This window comes from Schistocerca serialis, chromosome 1, assembly GCF_023864345.2.
Source record: "Schistocerca serialis cubense isolate TAMUIC-IGC-003099 chromosome 1, iqSchSeri2.2, whole genome shotgun sequence".
Taxonomy (NCBI): domain Eukaryota; kingdom Metazoa; phylum Arthropoda; class Insecta; order Orthoptera; family Acrididae; genus Schistocerca; species Schistocerca serialis.
In genome coordinates, this window is record NC_064638.1 from 752357410 (window position 1) to 752379227 (window position 21818).

The 21818-nt window shown below is 42.3% G+C and overlaps 1 protein-coding gene and 1 pseudogene across 2 annotated transcripts in view; both read left to right on the forward strand.

The window, feature by feature from the left end:
- The window catches only part of LOC126482072 (lipopolysaccharide-induced tumor necrosis factor-alpha factor homolog), a 349685-nt gene that overhangs the window by 100602 nt on the left and 227265 nt on the right, over positions 1-21818 (forward strand). The gene's annotated exons all lie outside the window — the stretch shown is intronic.
- On the forward strand, positions 11310-11427 carry LOC126426466 (5S ribosomal RNA; annotated as a pseudogene).

The following is a 21818-nucleotide window of genomic DNA, read 5'->3' on the forward strand; positions in this document are numbered from 1 at the left end:
GTAGAATATCGAGAGGTTGTAACAATGGAAAACTGTACTGATATGCAGGAGGATCTGCAACGAATTGACGCATGGTGCAGGGAATGTCAATTGAATCTCAGTGTAGACAAGTGTAATGTGCTGCGAATACATTCTCTATTTACATTGACAACTGTCTCTTCTTTTTTAATTGGTTGTGTATCACTTTACATGTTTCATACCTCTTGATGCAGCCTTGACTAGTACTAATTTTATCTTATTTTATTAGTTTTGTTAATTAATAGAAACTGTTATGTAGGCATGCTATTCCTATTTTATGCTAAAGGTTTTCCTGTCAACTCCATTGATATTTATGTACTGTTCAGTTTTTACTATTTCATTGCAAAGATATTCTTACTGTATGTTTCTACTTCACTCTAGATGTGTTACTTCTCTTCCCATGTTGTCTGCTAACATTTGACTTCTTTGGTGATAATACTCTGTAAATGTCTGAAGATGGCCTTGTAAGCCGAAAACCGGTTAGCAATAAAAGTAATATTGTAGAACAAAAGCAAACTGGTGCTTTTCATTTATTATTATAATGTTGTTCTACCAAAAACCTACGGAAGATTCTGTTAATATGAAAGAAAGATCCTTTATCATTTAGCTACAATATACCAGGTCAGCAACTGGAAGCAGTTAATTCCATAAATTATCTGGGAGTAGACATTAGGAGTGATTTAAAATGGAATCATCATATAAAGTTGATCGTCGGTAAAGCAGATGCTAGACTGAGATTCATTGGAAGAATCCTAAGGAAATGCAATCCGAAAACAAAGGAAGTAGGTTACAGTACACTTGTTCGCCCACTGCTTGAATACTGCTCACCAGATAGGGTTGATAGGAAAGATAGAGGAGATCCAACAGAGAGCAGCGCGCTTCGTTACAGGATCATTTAGTAATCGCGAGAGCGTTACGGAGATGATAGATAAACTCCAGTGGAAGACTCTGCAGGAGAGACGCTCAGTAGCTCGGTACGGGCTTTTGTTGAAGTTTCGAGAACATACCTTCACCGAGGAGTCAAGCAGTATATTGCTCCCTCCTACGTATATCTCGGGAAGAGACCATGAGGATAAAATCAGAGAGATTAGGCCCACACAGAGGCATACCGATAATCTTTCTTTCCACGAACAATACGAGACTGTAATAGAATGGACAATCGATAGAGGTACTCAAAGTGCCCTCCGCCACACAGCGTCAGGTGACTTGCGGAGTATGGATGTAGATGTAGAACTTTGTTGAGACGGGTTGTTCACACGACATGATAAATCAACAGGTCGCCCGCATGTTGATGATGATGTTGTTGTTGTTGTTGTGGTCTTCAGTCCTGAGACTGGTTTGATGCAGCTCTCCATGCTACTCTATCCTGTGGAAGCTTCTTCATCTCCCAGTACCTACTGCAGCCTACATCCTTCTGAATCTGCTTAGTGTATTCATCTCTTGGTCTCCCTCTACGATTTTTACCCTCCACGCTGCCCTATAATACTAAATTGGTGATCCCTCGATGTATCAGAATATGTCCTACCAACCGATCCCTTCTTCTAGTCAAGTTGTGCCACAAGCTCCTCTTCTCCCCAATTCTATTCAATACCTCCTCATTAATTATGCGATCTACCCATCTAATCTTCAGCATTCTTCTGTAGCACCACATATCGAAAGCTTCTATTCTCTTCTTGTCTAAACTATTTATGGTCCACCTTTCACTTCCATACATGGCTACACTCCATACAAATACTTTCAGAAACGACTTCCTGACATTTAAATCTATACTCGTTGTTAACAAATTTTTCTTCTTCAGAAACGCATTCCTTGCCATTGCCAGTACAGGTTAGGAAGAGCTTTGCCCCCCAGTGCACAAAAATAAACGCGACGTACTTCTCGCGAGACTGGCATACTAAACAATTTAGCCGACCTGAAAAATCGAATCTACGCTGCCGCTGCACAAGTTACGCTCGATTTGCTGCAACGAGTGTGGGAAGAAATCGATCTCTGGTGGGATGCCTGTCGCATTATCAATTGTAGTCACATTGCACCAAAATGACACTTGTCAGATTTATGTGAAACTTGAATTTGTTTGCTGCAAAATGACACGTCTACCGATTGTGTAAGTTATCTCGATAAATTTCTAATCATTCCATAGTTGTAAAGTCCTTTTTGACTCGCCCTGTTCTGGCTGGACGGAGCGGCTGGCCGCAGTCGGCTGTGTGCGCTTTACGCAGTCGCTCTCCATGTAAATCTGGCCGCAGCCGACCAGCCTCAAGCCCCGCCACGGCCACACTACAGTGCGCCAGAGCCCTGTTAGTGGGAGGACAACACGTTGATAGCGGCGCCGACTGAGTGGTCGATGGACCGGCCGGCGTTGTCCTGGAGCCTCATGAGTCTGTGGTTGGAGTGCATTGGCAGACATTGCGTATTGTGCTCCGTGACCCGCACTCAGGACACCGCAAGCGAAACTGTGATATTTTACAGCCTTCAGCTTGATTGTTATGGCAGTGAACTGCTTTGATGTGCCACCAGGCAGTCCATGTGGAATGCTAGAAAACTTAATTCACGTACTGCAGTGCTTTTGCAGTATAGTGCTGATTTCCCTTTCAAGTTACTGAGTAAGCTGTTTCCATATTCGTCGTTGCTTGAGAATTTCCTTGCCTGTAACTTTGCCTGTGTGCATACCTTTCCATTTTAATTTTGTTTACTGTTTTCTGTTTGCTAGACGATGATCAGTTTCTCTTAAGAAAAGGTAAACCCACCAGAGAGCAGTTCTGATTTGGTGCCTGATAATGGCAGCAAATCTCAAGAAAAATCTAAATAATTCACAGAATCTTCCGATCTAGAAGAAGCATTCGAGAGTGTGAAATGATGCAAGATGCTGGACATTCCGAGAAAAATAGGAGTAGACTACAGGGAAAGATGGGTGATATACTGTATGTACTGGGTGGTTATAATTAAACTTTGTAAGGTACCTGATGATGGTCGAAGTAGAGAGGATATAAAATGTAGACTGGCAATGGCAAGGAAAGCGTTTCTGAAGAAGAAAAATTTGTTAACATAAAGTATAGATTTAAATGTCAGGAAGTCGTTTCTGAAAGTATTGAATGGAGTGTAGCCATGTATGGAAGTGAAACATGGACGATAAATAGTTTAGACAAGAAGAGAATAGAAGCTTTCGATATGTGGTGCTACAGAAGAATCTTGAAGATTAGATGGGTAGATCGCATAACTAATGAGGAGGTATTGAATAGAATTGGGGAGAAGAGGAGCTTGTGGCACATCTTGACTAGAAGAAGGGATCGATTGGTAGGACATGTTCTGAGACATCGAGGGATCACCAATTTAGTATTGGAGGGCAGCGTGGAGGGTAAAAATCATAGAGGTAGACCAAGAGATGAATACACTAAGCAGATTCAGAAGGATGTAGGTGGCAGTAGGTACTGGGAGATGAAGAAGCTTGCACAGGCTAGAGTAGCATGGAGAGCTGGATCAAACCAGTCTCAGGACTGAAGACAACAACAACAACAAGGTACCAGGACATGGGCACTTACACGTCAGCTTATCAACATTAGTATTAATAATAAAGGGACTGGCAAGGGCATCCGATCATGACTCTATTGAATTATGATGAATATGAGGCACTCTCAAGCAGTATTCCCTGCATGTCTGCATGATTAAGTCACTAACTTAAAGCGTTGGTGAATAGTGTCGGAAGTTGAGAATTGTAGAATATTTTGTCTGCAGCTGGCCTTAGCTCGCCGGGCTGCCGTGGGCGGCAGGTAGCGGTCACCGGAAACGCAGGACAATACGGCGCTTTTGGGGATAGCTCGGCATCCGGAGCCACCTGTGCTAGACAACACGTGGCGAAGACGGGAATTTCGTTTCACTAGGGGCGTTATGAGCTACTCGATCATTGGGTAGATGTCAGAAATGCCTTTGGAGGGATTTCGGCGATAATAGAGCGTTCGACATTGGCCGAAACGGGGTATTCTTCAGCCGTGTTTTCATACGCGTGTGAGACGGGAGAATTGTCGAGAGAGAGGACTTCGCCTTCAGCCATCGAGCAGTACGGACTTGGAGACGGCGTCTTGGCTATCGCCTTCGAAGGGAAATATACGGTCTGTATCACAGCACTGCAGCAACGCGTGTTCCATGCGGAGTTCTGCGGTTAGAGCTCTTTGTGTGCTCAGAAGCGTGATTTTCACCAACGCTTAACCACTTCCAACAAATTACCTAATATTCTTGATCTGGTAGTTATCCTTGCGAGGTGCCGAGTATTTATCAACGTAGCTGCCGGTAATAGTAGCGCGTAATTGCAAATTGTTAATGTGCCATTCTCAGGAGTGTGTGGGTAGACAAAGCACATTTTTTTGTAAATTTTGTCAGTTGTGGTGGATATCAAATTAAAATGCTAGTATTACAATCGAATGATCGACTTCATTACATCTACTCTAGTCACTGCACAGCTTGCCCAGACGGGCAGGAAAGAACGTTTGCGTGTTCTATGTCAGCGACGAACAAATAAGTTTACAACTTTCCCTATTTAACACGTTGTAACACGGAATCTAACTATCGTACGAGTACCAAACTTGGTAGCATTAATGTCAAGGGTATGGAGAAGAGAAGTAATGCAGAATCAGTTCAATTGGAACACTTTTAATGTGCTGCCACCAAAATAGGCTCAATATGGCACCCATCGGTGTCCAGAAGACTCTGAAAGCGCAGGATTGCATTCTGCACAGCAGAGCGAAGCATGTACATAGGTATGCTGGCTATCTCTCTTGATACGCTGCGCTTCAGATCAGCAAAGGTGTGAATGTTCCCGTGGTAAACCCTGTACTTCAGGTAGCCTCACAACCTGAAATCAGAGGGAGTGAGATCAGGTGATCGTGCCAGCCAACCATCTGGAAACTATCGACGTATAATTCGACTGATAATTCGATCGTTTCCAAACGTGTTTCGGTGAACTCCACGAGCGATATGCAGTGGGGCCCCATGTTGCATGAGAACTCTCTCTCCTGTAGAGGCCGGTCGTTGTGGCCGAGCGGTTTTAGGCGCTTCAGTTCCAAACCGCGCGACCGCTGCGATCGCAGGTTTGAATCCTGCCTCGGGCATAGATGTGTGCGTTGTCATTAGGTTAGTTAGGTTTAAGTAGTTCTAGGGGACTGATGATCTCAGATGTTAAGTCCCATAGAAATCCTGTGGGGTATGACATACTGGCGAAGCATGTCGTAGTAACGTTGGCCGGTCGTACTGCACGTCTTTGGTCCTTGAGAGCCAACCTGTTCAAAAAAGAATGGGTCAATGATAAATGTAGCTATGAAGCCACACTATACGGTGACACGTTCACCATATGGAGGAACTTCAGGCACAGTGACTGGTGGTGAAGATCCCCACACTCGGCAGTTCTGTGTGTTCACCTCACCCATCAGAGAAGCAAGTGCTTCGTCTGACGATAGGACGGTCGACGGCCAGCCCTAGTTAACTTCAATCCTTGCGAGAAAGTGGAGAGCGAAGTCAACGTTGTGCATCTTGTGGCGCAAGCTGCTGTACGATATGAACATTGTGCGGATACCATTTGAGAATGGTTCGAAGCACCTTCCGTCCAGTGGACCACGGGATGTTCAACTGTCGTGATAGAGCACGCGCACTGCCTGACGATCGGGAATTGTGCGCAGCGTTGTCTGCCACAGCAACAGCGATTTCACCAACCACCTGTGGTGCAACCGGTCGTCGGGCTCTTCCCGGAGCGACGCCCAGTTCTACAGTTGAATCGAAGTTCTTCATCATGCTCCGCACAGCAGGTGGAGAAAAAAACCCTTCCGTAACCCTTTCAGCCGGCGATATTCTCGAAGTGCAGCTGCAGCATTATCGTTCTTTTAATATACAACTCCACCAATAATGCCCTGGTCCTTTTGTCCTCGCCCGCATCTCGTGGTCGTGCGGTAGCGTTCTCGCTTCCCACGCCCGGGTTCCCGGGTTCGATTCCCGGCGGGGTCAGGGATTTTCTCTGCCTCGTGATGGCTGGGTGTTGTGTGCTGTCCTTAGGTAAGTTAGGTTTAAGTAGTTCTAAGTTCTAGGGGACTGATGACCATAGATGTTAAGTCCCATAGTACTCAGAGCCATTTTTTGAACCTTTTGTCCTCGTCAGCAAGTGCACTGCGACTGGTCCGGTTGTAAGTGGGCTGCTTCTGTGTTGGCAGCGCTGTGTAGCGTTTTTCGTTGGATCTCTGATTGCGCTTTCTTTGTAAGAGACTCTGTGGCTGGTCGGACTCGTTGTTGGAAGTTAATCGCCAGTACTGTTGGGGAGGTGGAAGTTAGTCGCCAGCAGTGATGGAAGTACTGTTGGGCAGTTGGAGGTGAACAGCCAGCAGTGATGGATGTTAGATGTGAGAAGTTGGCATTGATGGAGGGTAGATGTCTGAAGTGTTAGGTCTGGAGATTGAAAATTATTCATGATTATATATCTTTGTACTGGATGTCAATGACGACTTATATTCGTGTTTGAACTGGATGTCACATTATTAAGGTAAAAAATACATTATTTGGTTTGCAACAAAATCTTTCCTTTGCTAACCACATGCCTATTAGCAGTAAGTGGCTTTAGTAGTTAGAATCTTTTCTTTAACTGGCAGTACTGACGCTCGCTGTATTGCAGTAGTTCGCGTAATGAAGATTTTTGTGAGGTAAGTGCTTAATGAAATGTATAGGTTATTGTCAGGATTGCTTCTTATTCAGGGCCATTCTTTTGTATTAATTATTTGAAGTCAGGTTGTGATTTTTTTTGAGCAGTCAGATTGTGTTGCGCTAGAATATTGTGGGTCAGTGTTGACATGATAAGAAAAAGAGAAAGTAGGGTCAGTACGTTCAGTTTTACTCAGCTGTTTCAGAATCAAATAACGTAGAAGTTTCATCTTCTCAGTCATTCAGCAACGTAAGTACAGGTTCACACATTTGAATAAAGAAATTTCAAGGTGAATGAGACTATGAATCACAATGACCAATCACTGCACCAGGTGGCCATAGTTGGAACTGGATGGTGGCGTCTGACGCGTGGAAATCATGCACCCCATACTCTGGACATTAATGCTACCAAGTATGGTACTCGTACGGTAATTAGTTTCCGTGTTACAATGTGTTAAATAGGAAAAGTTAAATTATGACCACCCGGTACAAGAAGCAAGAGGGAACAACAAGACTGGAAGACCTAGAAAACATTGCTCGGATTAAAAACGACGTAAGACAGCGATGCACTCTTTCGTTCCTACTGTTCAATCTCTAATCGAAGAAACAATGAGGTAAAAAAAGTTCAAGGATGGTATTAAAATTCAGGGTGAAAGTGAACAAAAATTACAAGACCTGTTGAATGGAGTGAACGGTCTAATGAGTACAGAATACGGATTGAGAGTAAATCGAAGAAAGATGAAAGTAATGAGAAGTGGCACAAATGACAACAGCGAGAACTTACCATAACCGGTGATCACGAATTAGATGAAGTTAAGGAATTCCGCTACCTAGGCAGCAAAATAACCCTTGACGGACGGACCAAGGACGATATAAAAAACAGAGTAGCACTGGCAAAATGGACGTTCCTCACCAAGAGAGGTCTACTGGTGTCAAACACAGGCCTTAAGTAGAGTAAGAAATTTCTGAGAATGTACAATTAGAACACACCATTCTATGGCAGTGAACCGTGGACAGTGGTAAAACCGAAACAGAAGATAATCGAAACGTTTGAGATGTGGTGCTACAGATCAGTCTGACTGGTGTGATAAGGAATGAGGAGTTTGTACGCAGAATTGCCGAGGAAAGGAACGTATGGAAAACTTTGACACATCAGGGAATAACTTCCAGGGTGCTAACCGAAACTGTAGGCAATAAAAACTGTAGGGGAAGATAGAGATTTGACTATATCCATCGCATAATTCAGGATGTAGGGTGCAAATGCCACTAGGAGATGAAAAGGTTGGCACAAGAGGGGAGTATGTGGTGTGCCGCATCAGGTATAATTTCTCCCATAACGAGCTTGCGTAGAATACTTTTTAGTCGCTAAGGTCATTTGAATTGCGATGACACATGTCAACGACTTTTCGAAGCTTGTGAACGATGGTCTTTTGTCAACAGTGACAACACTTCCCTAATATAAATACTTAATTAGCTTCGAATGTTATGCACGAGAGGATTGTGTGACGAAATAGAATGTTAAGCCTACTGCAAAGTATGGACATTTTGCAGCGCGTATTGGGAGTTAAAATATATAGCTGATATAGCTGACGTGTTGCCGGCTCCTTTTTGTTAATCAGAATTGACCAGCAAAATTCGAGCTAGAACTCATTTGTGATTGATAATAAAGTTGTGTCGATCGCCAAAAAGGTATTCACTTCCAGCATTCACTCTATTGCTACTGCAAAATTCAGCCCCGAATCTACTATATTTCCAAACCGGGGCAAAAACTTGATTTTGGCGTCCGCCCCCCCCCCCTCTCCGCGCGCCCCCTGCCTCCCACTGGAGCGTCAAAAATTAAAAAATAAATCAATTTTTCAAAAATACGTTCATCTTGTAGCGCACGTTTTTCTGAAGAGGCTGATATACAAAACATACGTTCGAGAAAAGGTAAAACTTGTGACTTGGTCTTAAGTGTGCCAAAGTGCAGTGCCACGCCTCCTTACACAGCATTCCTCCATCGCATGTCACTGTATTTCGCTCTGTGGAATTCAAAAGGGTATATTTCGTAATGGAAACCATCAAATCGATATCTAGGACAGCGCTGTCTCTTCTGCTCCCAGGCGGCCGGTTTCACATTCTAGCTCCCTTAAAAAAGACACAATGAATACTGGGCGGGATTATTTGTGACTTGGAGAATAAGAACTCTTTACAAAATTTGCACTCTTTATTGCCTGTTATCTAATAACTTTCTCTTTTTTGTGACATAAAATTAAATGTTGGAAACATAAAACCAGTAAAGACATGAGACAAGCAAGACAGTACACATTTGCTCAATCCTTAGGCAATAGCATTTTTTGCTCTCTAATCTTGCTACAACTTTCCACGGCGTGCTTTCCTTTCTGCGAAAGAATCTATCACCTTATCAAAGTTGGTCAAACGTTTTGCTACATGGAAAATCAAACTGTCGTTGTCTAATACTGAAAAAGCTATTAATACGAATCGTACCCAAGACTGATGTAGTTTCTCTATTTGATTACCTCAACCCTACAAACAAACAACGTTTGGTATTCAACCGTTCTGGTTTATTCGGCTCAGCTCGTGTAGCCTCATTCCCTTTTGCCTGCGGGAAAGTTTTCTATTTCTTGATGCGATGAGGATTTCCCTAGCAGAAACATACGCTTTGCACGCATTCAAAAATCAGCTTATGATTCGTTCAGAAATGAATTTGGAATGTGTTCAAAAATTTTCAAAAACCAACACAAAATCGTATGAACAATCGATAGACTAACGTGCGCTGGATGCTAGGCACTTTATAAAACAATTTTTTTTTTTTTGAATAGTATGAATATGGTTCTCCCTGAAATTGCCGCCCGGAGGGGGGGGGGGCGGGGGGGGGGGAGGGGAGCAGAACACTGATTTGTCCCCCCCTCCCCTTCCACCCCATCACTATATCCGGACCTGGCAAAATGTAGCATATTAAAATGAAACCACGTAATATTTGACAGTTCAGCTGTCTGTGGATGACAAGTATTGTTGGGAACGCGTTCCCAAGATGAGTGTGTACGAAGGGTTGCTGTAAAGACGGTTAGTTTTCCGTCGTTAATGGCTCTGCGGACCGGCACGTGCTGAGGCAGTGTGTAAAAAGGCAGCTCGGTTGTACGTGGAGTCACCGAACCGGGAATCCGATAACGCCAGTGGGCCTTCCGCCGACCTCGAAAATTGTATTCACGGCACGGGGAACGTCCGTAACGGCTGGTGCTTCCGCTGCCTGCGTACAAGGCATATTCAGAATGTAAGTGTCCTGTGACCACAACGGACTGTGTTTTTATTTTCTTATTTTTTGAGGATTGGCAACAATGAGTGGCGAGGGGGATCCCATGACCAGAGCGAGCATTGGAAAAACACGATAGTACTTAAACCGCCATTGCAAGTGTCTAGTTGCGAGGAAGACGTCGGTAAGAAATACCGCCAAATGTGCGCCTCAGCCGGCCGCGGTGGCCTAGCGGTTCTTCAGCGGTTCTTCAGTCCGGAATCGCGCGACTGCTACGGTCGCAGGTTCGAATCCTGCTTCGGGCGTGGATGTGTGTGAGGTCCTTAGGTTAGTTAGGTTTAAGTAGTTCTAAGTTCCAGGGGACTGATGACCTCAGATGTTAAGTCCCATAGTGCTCAGAGCCATTTCAACCTTTTTTTGTGCGCCTCATGCTGTGATCCGCTTGCTACTCGCGGAAGGAATTACACCTATCGAAATGTTAACGCGAATCAAAACGGTTTACGGGGAAGGTCCTATGAACAGGAGTGTGTTTGAGTGGTGCAGAGAGTTGTGGTGCAGAGAGTTTAGTGGAGACAGAACAAATGTTGTGAAAGCAGACGGCTGTGGGGAGGTGAGAAACAGAAGAGAATTAGTAATTCTGGGAGAGGGAGAGACCAAATGAAACTTAACGACTGCTTGCTTTCCTATACCTAGTCTGTATGATCATTCGAATTTGTCCCTTCTTTATTATTATTCAAACTGTTCTTTGGGACGCACCCCTTTACTGTTGGAACAGTCCTCAAACATGCGTGGAATTGCTTTACTTCCGGTTCACAACCGTGGAAAAAGGCCAAGAATGAGAGAAAACCGGCAGTTTACGGCAATAGTTACTTGAATTAATATTATTGATTGGCGACTCCATAGTGTCCTGTGCACTACGACCAGATAATGGGTATACTTGGAAGGATAGACAGCATTGGTCGTATATTTTTGTTTATTATCGCAAAATCGATTTTCGGTCACTTAGTGACATCTTCAGTGCTGTTATATATAACTTAAATTAGTAAGCACTGGTGTCAATAAGCTTACGGCGATCACATAGACTATGTGATAGCCGTAAGCTGTTTGACACCAGTGCTTACTAATTTAAGTTATATATTACAGCACTGAAGATGGTCACTAAGTGACCGAAAATCGATTTTGTGAATTAATATTGCCTGATATTATAATCGCGCAACGGATAACTAGGGAGAGAATGAGAGAGGTCCAAAGAGAAGAGCAGAACGTTTCTTTACTCTTTCACACTTACTGGTAATCAAAGGCACTGGGGGTTACACATGCTAATATGTGACCCAGTGATCATTGTATTTTTGTCTAGTCGGCTTGTGCCAACGGCCTTGCCGCAGTGGTAATACCGCTTCCCGTCAGATCACCGAAGTTAAGCGCTGTGGGGCTGGGTTAGCACTTGGATGGGTGACCATCCGGTCTGCCGAGCGCTGTTGGAAAGCGGGGTGCACTCAGCCCTTGTGAGGCAAACTGAAGAGCTACTTGATTGAAAAGTAGCGTTTCCGGTCTCGGAAACTGACATACGGCCGGGAGAGCGGTGTGCTGATCTCTGTATCCGCAGCCAGTGACGTCTATGAGCTGCGGATGACACGGCGGCCGGTCAGTACCATTGGGCCTTCATGGCGTGTTCGGGAGGAGTTTTCTAGTCGGCATGTGCTGGTGGCATCCGACTTATCCTGCTGCTTTACAGGGGATGTTTGTCTGCATGTTAAAGATTCTTCTATTCATCATTTAATTATTTATTAACTGAATTAACTGAATAGCATAACATTGTCATCGACATACACCACGCCTAAGACAAATATTAACATCACTACGATTTAGACAAAACCTTCATTGACACACAAAGCTATTAAGATAGAGACTTATTATCATTATGAGCGTACATTGCGTAAACACGTTGTAAGTAGGCTGTTTAGGTTTTTTCATTGGTAACGCCACCTCTGTATGAAAATCACTGGCTGTGCTGTGGGCAGTCTGTGTCTGCTTTGCATTGTTGTAATACTCGCCATTGTAGTGTTGGGCAGCGGCAGCTGGCTGTGAACAGCGCGTAGCGTTGCGCAGTTGGAGGTGAGCCGCCAGCAGTGGTGAATGTGGGGAGAGAGATGGCGGAGATTTGTAATTTGTCATGAACTGATATATATATTATGACTTGTGATGATATTAAGGTAAATACATTGTTTGTTCTCTATTAATATCTTTCATTTGCTAACTATCCCTATCAGTAGTTAGTGCCTTCCATAGTTTGAATCTTTTATTTAGCTGGCAGTAGTGGCGCTCGCTGTATTGCAGTAGCTTGAGCAGCGAAGATTTTTGTGAGGTAAGTGATTTGTGAAAGGTATAGTTTAATGTTAGTCAGGGCCATTCTTTTGTAGGGAATTTTGAAAGTCAGATTGCGTTGCGCTAACAAAATATTGTGTGTCAGGTTAAGCACAGTCGTGTATAATTGTTCAAAGGGGACGTTTCATATGTCGACCCTTAGCCTAGGATACCTCACTGGAATCTTCTGATTTTTTTCTTGTAGTTTGTGTAATTAGTGTAGATTTTGTTTATTGCTAGCGCGTAATTATAGAGATATTTTCCTTTGTAGTTACAGTCTTTCATTGTGGTACAGTAAAACAGTTGTAGCATGCATGCAGTTTTACACCAAGTATTTCTCAGCAGCGCGTGCAATTAACTAGATATTTTTTCAGTGTTATGTTAATGTGTTCTCTTATTTTTGCTCTTCAAATTGTGCTTTTCTGTGTTGTCGTGTGAAATATTGTGACAATAATGGCGTTTGAAAAACGTAATACTAGGCTCCAAAGTAAACTGAGAAATGACAGTGAAGATGAAAGCAGTGTGTTAGCGCCGCAGAGTAATGAATTAACTGATGTTCAAAGTAGTAATTTGGTAATTGTGCATAGGGAAATGGAGCGGGCGACAAACAATGGCGTGGACAGTGAAACAATTAGTGAAGAGGGACGCATTATCGAACGATCGGTCGGCAACAGCTCGCCTCAGGAATCCGAAATGACAGGAAACAATCTCGCAAATACTGTAGATTCAGGTTTTGGTTCCTCACCGTTTTCTCAAATAAGTCAAGACACATTTTCTGCTTGTCAAAATGTGAATGTTGCCGGTGCAAATGCACTGCCGAAAAGCGTAGAGAAACAGATTCCAGACACTAATACATTATTATTGCAATTAATGCAACAAATGGAACAAAATCAGAGACAAATGGGACAAAATCTTAAAAAGTTAGACACAGTGGAACAAAATCTCAAAAAGTTAGACACAGTGGAACAAAATCTCAAAAAGTTAGACACAATGGAACAAAATCAGAGACAAACACAGCAAAAGCTTCAAAAGTTAGACACAATGGAACAAAATCTTAAAAAGTTAGACTCATTGGAGCAAACTCTTGAACGAACACGTGAGGATTTAACTGCTGAGTTACGTCACATTGAATCGAAATGTCAAAAAGTCTGTAATGACGTAAAAACACAAATTTGTGAGCATTTTCAACCTATTTTTTCGCGGCATGAAAATGCATTACAGAATCATGAAGCAGCCATAAAAGAACTGCAAATTATTGTTCATGAAAATCATGAGACCTTGCAAGCTAAATTTGACTCAGTTGCATCTACCGATTCGGTTACGCAACTTGCAAAAACTCAGGATAACTTAAAGGACACAGTAGATTCGATTTCAACACAAATGGACACTCTGAAACTTGGTTCAGAAAAACACACTGAGGAAATGTGTTCATTATCAGAGAAAGTAGTTCAACTTTCGGATCAGCTAAATAATTTATCTACGAAGGTAGATGATAATCTGAATGACGCAAAACCGGTAGTCTTTAATGACACAGAACAGAGCGAACAAATTAGGAAACTGAAACAAAATCTGAATCAAATTGATACGCAACACCAAAGAGAAATCCGGGAAGTACAAGATCAGCTGACACAGGTAATACAAGAATTACGTATTTCAGAAGACACTCGCGCTCCAACATGGGAAGAGGAACTTAGAAATACGCAAAAGCCACAAAATAATAACACAGGGCATTTCGGTAATTATGAAAGAAATTGGCAAGGTACACCGAATTTTGAGATGGAACCGCCGACACGACGTAACTATGACCGAGATGCTACTCGCAGACACGATGATTTTGACTATAAGCTGTTCATTACTACACGTAAATTCAAAACGTTTAAGAATTCTGCCAACGACATTCATCCACAAGCGTGGCTCCATCAATTCTCTCATTGTTTCCCTCCCAACTGGTCATTGGAGCATAGGTTAGAATTTATGTGTGGCTACTTAGAGAATGAACCAGGTGTAAGAATGCGATCGGTCATTCACGATTGTCACAGTGAAGGAGATTTTTATCATGCCTTCCTCTCAGCGTATTGGTCTCAAGCGACACAAGACCGTGTAAAACATAGCATCATGATGATGAAACACTTTGAACAATCTGAATTTTCCAGTCTTGTCAAATATTTTGAAGACATGTTGCATAAGAATCAATATCTTTCAAACCCATACAGCCCCTCAGAACTCATCCGCATTTGCTTACTCAAATTGCCTGAACATTTACGACATATTATTTTAGCAGGACGTTGCAAAGATGACATTGAAGCATTTCAGGGTCTGTTACAAGAACTGGAAATTGACACTGACAATCGCGGAACGCGAAACCAGGAACACAACAATTACAGGTCACATCCGTCGCAAATCCGCGATGAAAGAAGTAATAACTGGACACGACAAGGCTATTCTCACAACACAAATCGTGACCAAAATAGACAACACCCGTATGACAACCGTTGGCAGAGTAGTAATAACTACAGGGAAAGATCACCTCTCCGTGGTAATGACTATCACAGAGACAATCAGAGAAACAGACAATATGGGAACCAAAATAAATATTATCAGGGGAGACAGAATAACTTTAGACGCAACGGTCCAGCGCGCAGTTTCGATTCAGGGAGAAATTCTCCACCACGTGACCGACAAGAAAGAAACTATGGCATCTACCGACATGACGACAGACGATATGATCGTAACGATAGACCTGAACTGCATCAGAACTGGCGGGATTCAAACAGAGCAGGGCCCTCTCGTCACGGTGAATTTGTAGAAGTTAGGTCTCCAAATCCCAATAACGGCGCGCGCCAACAAAGAGGTAGCAGACAATGACTCGCACCGCAGGCACCCGCGTGCGCCGGCTGGCTCAGGGAAAAATAACATAGACGCTAACCTTGAGAAAAATTCCAGTATTCTTTGCCGACGTATACCGCATGACAATTGCATTCAAGTTCAAACTCTGAGTACTATGAAGAGTAACGGTTTACACCACATTCCACATGTAAAACCATTTATTGACAGATAATCTGTCTTTTAACTTTGTCTTTGCCATAAAACGTTTCACTTCACGTTACTAGTATGCTTTAGAAACTGTTACCATGCAACAATGTTTGAAGTTAAATATCCAGCCAAGAACCAAGAGAAATTATTTAAACAGAAATTACGAATGCATTGTTATTGTGGACAGACGACACAGTGTTATTGTGTGTGTGCATTCCTGCTTGTTTGTTGCACGATTACGTAACGACTATAAAGCTCACATACTTAGAACATTTACCAGTACTGCTAATGAGATTTTAATGCAACATTTTGGTTTACTTGAAAATACATTCCGGATTTAAAGTACTTTCTGTGAGATACCAGATGAGACAATAGTTAGTTTATGTGACAGCTACACGATTTTATCACGACGCTACTAATGAGTGACAATTTACAATGTTGATTTTGCGGTGTTTCTGTTTTATATCTGCACAGTTTTTCTGTATTATTCTGGAAAGTAAAACATGTTTTAGTAGTAACTTTTATGGTATAGCTACAAGGAGACAGCCTTTTCTGTAGCACAACAATACGTTACAGCACAGTACTTTCTTCATCACGGCAATGAGCGTAATAAGTATGATATCTATACGCAAAGCATTTCACTTTGTTTATCATGAGGTCAGTACATTGACTTCTGCAGAACTTAGCTTTGGGGGACGATAACTACGACACTTCCACAGAGATTATGTTGCAACAAGACGCACATTTAGCGCTACAGGACACGTATTTGAGTGATCAATTTTGTACTAAAAACATTTATTTTCAAAGATATTTGAAACACAATGATACAAAGTTTTTCCGTGATACATTTCATTCCATTGCAATAATCTGTAGCACCTGAGGGTATAATTACATTAATCCTCAGGGGGGTATACGCCTACTTTGTGTACCATGTGTGTGGCAACCACAAGGAGCCCTAGCTAATATGGTATTTGCTTACACAACTTTACACATCGGTACCATATTTCTCTAACACATAATTACACAGCTATCTGATCATTTAACTGAGAGAGACAAACATTTATTTTTACTACATCAGTGACACATGTTTACGTAATTACACCGTTGGATAACTTCACACTTACGAAATTGTATTTTGTCTGTACTGTGTGAACTCTTCATATTTTTTTGGAACCATTGTGATACTATGAGAGCTTTGAATGATGTATTTGGTAAAGGGATTATGATTTTTAAAGTACGTTTGAGGCAGATGACACTTTTGACATGAGCAGAGAATTTTTTTAATTATTGGAGGAAGCTACGACGATTTTGAGATTTGACCGAGGTGTTATGATGTTATTTTTACGACGACGATGTGTATTATGCTGCTGAGGTATGTTTACGATTAATAGGCTGAGGCTATATGAGTTATTTGATTATGCTTCATATTTATAATGACGAAATATTGACGAGTGTCGATGGATACGTATATGTGTAATAAGGTAAGGAGTAATGAATAGTGGGTAGGGACTCTTGACTTGTGAAAAAGGATGTTGGAAACCAAGAATCGTACTTTAAGAGTTATGACATGTGTGAATCATGTGTGAATGTATCACAATGCCACTGAACATTTTTTGGACACTGTTATATTCATAGGATTTTGTTTCTACAGATTTGCAACGCTAATTCTTGACCTGTGAAATATTTTTATGTGAGGCTGTCACTGTAGCGGTAAATATTTCCGTAAGAAAGTCAAGTGACCACCTGCACGTAATGCGTCGCGGGCACCCAGCTGTGTCAGACGCCTGGAGAAAAAGCCATTATTGCGAGCCCTTTTCAGCGGCACAGGTAGAAAAAAAAGGGGACGTGGGACGTGTCAAACACCTGGAGAACAAGCCATTAGGGTGTGCCTTTCATCGCTAATGCGACACCCTCGTTACTTGAAAACATATGATTACTCGCACTTTGTGCTAATTACTGAAATGCTTATGAATTGATGGGAAATATTCGTACATCTGCACACCTGATTACGACAAGCGTCTTTCTACGAGAGTTGAGAGAATTTCTACTAACTTATGAAATGTCACATGACTATTGAATGATATTTTTATGCTTTGGTTTGCGTAACTGCTTATTTCATTTGATACCTGTTTTTCAGCTGTGTTGCAGCATTGCTTTTATAAAATGAAATGCATTTGCTAATGTGAACACTTTCTGTCAACAGATCTATTAAATAATTATTTTATGATCCACATTCTTTAAAAAAAGGGAGCACTTGGAAAGGAAAGAACAATAAGAAGGAACTAATAACAGTAACACATAGTTTTCTTTTCAAGTACTTGGTAATTTCTTTTGTAGAATAAATTGTGATGCATCACTCTAATGTTAAGATGTGACATAGGTATTAGACATGGCCATTTTAGTGTAATATTTTTTTCTGCTTGCGCTATGTCATGTTTAGGTATAAGTTGCTGCTGTTTGCCAGGCATAGTGTTATTGAATTTGACTTTTGCTCATTTATGCTGCTAGCTTTGCCAATTTGCATTTTTTGCATTGCTGTTTATAATAATTGTTTTACGTGCTGCTGCATTGCCTCGTCCCTTAGTTTAGCATCTGAGCTCAGTAGATTTAAGTTAGCTTAAGAGGGGGTAGACTATATGAGAAACTGACTATGGAGAATAGGTAAAGAATGCATTGCGAAGTTATATAAAAAGGATTTGGGCCCAAATGAGTATTGTACAATCAGAAATAATTATTTTGAAAGAAATATGAACAGAATACAGAAAGCATGCTTGGATAAGATTTTTTTGGGGGAAGCAAAGGTTGAAATAAGACGAAAGATCTATAGAATGAAGTTTTGGGTTGGACTGCAGTACCAAATGTTACACTGAAAACGAACCCTGTCCTTTACTATTGGTGTTATCCCACTATGTGTTTGTGTACCCTTGTGTAGTTGTTTTCTTCCTGTCTCTGTGTAGTTTCATAGAATTTTTCCCTCTTTTAATATTAAGCTACATTCACTATGATGAGGAATACTGTTATCATCAAATATAATTGGCATTAATAATATGTTATTTACTTTATTTACTCTGTTTAAATGCTTATGTGTGAAGTTGATGTTTCGAAAGTTATTCTGATCTTTTATGTACGTACTCATGTCATAATTCCTGTAACACTGATGTCTATGTTAGTTCGATTCTTTTGTAAAGCCTGTACTACAGATGTTATCTGTATTGTTATGTTTTTAATAATGTATTCTGTACCTTTGTTATTGTATTATTATGTTATAAAATTGTAATTGTCACCAGTTCATGATATTATTAACTTTTAAGTTACATTTCACTGCACACGTTTCTGTTGGTCATAGTATATGGACAATATGTGAGAAGTTGGGACTGTTAGTGTTTGCACATGTGTTAATAATTCCGCAAGGGACTGGATAACAGCATTGCTGGTTCTAAGGACATGTCAAACAAATTTTTTGTGAGTGGACAAGGGGTGGTTTATGGACTTGCTATATTCTCCGCAAGACTCTTCGATGGTGATTGTGCACCTGCACAGTCGCAACAGATGGCTGCTGGCCGTGTCTACAAGGACTACAGTAGGTCTACATCTTTGATGATTCATCAATACCATTATTTCTACAAGGACTGCAGTGGGGTCTGCACCTCTGGTGGCCCACCAATACCACAATCTCTACCAGGACTCCAGTGGGTCTGCTCTGTGATGACCTACCTACCAATATTCATCAAAACTTCGACTGACTCTGCAGTGGGTTTGCTCTGTTGTGGCCCATTACCTGTCAGCATGTCGAGATTCAGCACTGACTTTCCGTTGGAAGGACAACACTACTTCTTCAAGACTGCATGGAAATCCACTACTTCCGTGTGCATTTTCTTCTACTGCTCAGACTTTGAGAAAAACACTATTTTACTGTGATGAACAATGTGGACTGTCTTTATGGACTGTGAGAAATTTTTAGCTTTTGACCAACGTTGTATCAATAAGTGTGTGCATTTGATTTCTTTGTTATTGTAATTACGAAAAATTTTTTTTTCAATTCTGTATTGGCCACTGCCCAATCCTATTTGTAAAAATTTTTGTGGGGAGCATGGGGGCTATGTAAGTAGGCTGTTTAGGTTTTTTCATTGGTAACGCCACCTCTGTATGAAAATCACTGGCTGTGCTGTGGGCAGTCTGTGTCTGCTTTGCATTGTTGTAATACTCGCCATTGTAGTGTTGGGCAGCGGCAGCTGGCTGTGAACAGCGCGTAGCGTTGCGCAGTTGGAGGTGAGCCGCCTAGGCTGTTTAGGTTTTTTCATTGGTAACGCCACCTCTGTATGAAAATCACTGGCTGTGCTGTGGGCAGTCTGTGTCTGCTTTGCATTGTTGTAATACTCGCCATTGTAGTGTTGGGCAGCGGCAGCTGGCTGTGAACAGCGCGTAGCGTTGCGCAGTTGGAGGTGAGCCGCCAGCAGTGGTGAATGTGGGGAGAGAGATGGCGGAGATTTGTAATTTGTCATGAACTGATATATATATTATGACTTGTGATGATATTAAGGTAAATACATTGTTTGTTCTCTATTAATATCTTTCATTTGCTAACTATCCCTATCAGTAGTTAGTGCCTTCCATAGTTTGAATCTTTTATTTAGCTGGCAGTAGTGGCGCTCGCTGTATTGCAGTAGCTTGAGCAGCGAAGATTTTTGTGAGGTAAGTGATTTGTGAAAGGTATAGTTTAATGTTAGTCAGGGCCATTCTTTTGTAGGGAATTTTGAAAGTCAGATTGCGTTGCGCTAACAAAATATTGTGTGTCAGGTTAAGCACAGTCGTGTATAATTGTTCAAAGGGGACGTTTCAACGTGAGAGAGTTGTTGGGACTGCGTCAACTTGCCACAACCCGTAATTCGTTATTTTAGTGTGCATGCATTCCACTACACGAAATGAGAAATCAAATACACTACTGGCCATTAAAATTGCTACACAAAGAAGAAATGAAGATGATAAACCAGTATTCATTGGACAAATATATTGTACTAGAACTGACATGTAATTACATTTTCACGCAATTTGGGTGCATAGATTATGAGAGATCAGGACCCATAACAACCACCTCTGGCCGTAATAACGACCTTGATACGCCTGGGGCCGGCCGAGGTGGCCGAGCGGTTCTAGGCGCTACAGTCTGGAACCGCGCGACCGCTACGGTCGCAGGTTCGAATCCTGCATCGGGCATGGATGTGTGTGATGTCCTTAGTTTAGTTAGGTTTAATTAGTTCTAAGTTCTAGGGGACTGATGACCTTAGAAGTTAAGTCCCATAGTGCTCAGAGCCATTTGAACCATTTGATACGCCTGGCCATTGAGTCAGATCTTGGATGGCGTGTACAGGTACAGCTGCCCATGCAGCTTCAACACGATACCACAGTTCATCAAGAGTAGTGACTGGCGTATTGTGACGAACCAGTTGCTCGGCCACCATTGACCAGACGTTTTCAATTGGTGAGAAATCTGGAGAATGTGCTGGAAAACGCCCGTACACGACCTGCAACATGCGGTCGTGCATTATGCTGCTGAAATGTAGGCTTTCGGAGGGATCGAATGAAGGGTAGAGCCACGGGTCGTAACACATCTGAAATGTAACGTCTACTGTTCAAAGTGCCGTCAATGCGAACAAGAGGTGACCGAGACGTGTAACCAATGGCACCCCATAACATTACGCCGGGTGATACGCCAGTATGGCGATGATGAATATACGCTTCCAATGTGCGTTCACCGCGATGTTGCCAAACACGGACGCGACCATCATGATGGTGTAAAACAGAACCTGGATTCATCCGAAAAAATGACGTTTTACCTTTCGTGCACCCAGGTTCGTCGTTGAGTACACCATCGCAGGCGCTCTTGTCTGTGATGCAGCGTCAAGGGTAACCACAGCCATCGTCTCCGAGCTGATAGTCCATGCTGTTGCAAACGTCGTCGAACTGTTCGTGCAGATGGTTGTTGTCTTGCAAATGTCCCCATCTGTTGACTCAGAGATCTAGACGTGGCAGCATAATCCGTTACAGCCATGCGGATAAGATGCCTGTCATCTCGACTGCTAGTGATACGAGGCCCTTGGGATCCAGCACGGCGTTCCGTATTACCCTTCTGAACCCACCGATTCCATATTCTACTATGCAGTCATTGGATCTCGACCAACGCGAGCAGCACTGTCACGATACGATAAACCGCAATCGCGATAGGCTACAATCCGACTTTTATCAAGGTCGGAAACGTGATGGTACGCATTTCTCCTCCTTACACGAGGCATCACAACAACGTTTCACCAGGCAACGCGGGTCAACTGCTGTTTGTGTATGAGAAATCGGTTGGAAACTTTCCTCATGTCAGCACGTTGTAGGTGTCGCCACCGGCGCCAACGTTGTGTGAATGCTCTGAAAAGCTAATCATTTGCATATCACAGCATCTTCTTCCTGCCGGTTAAATTTCGCGTTTGTA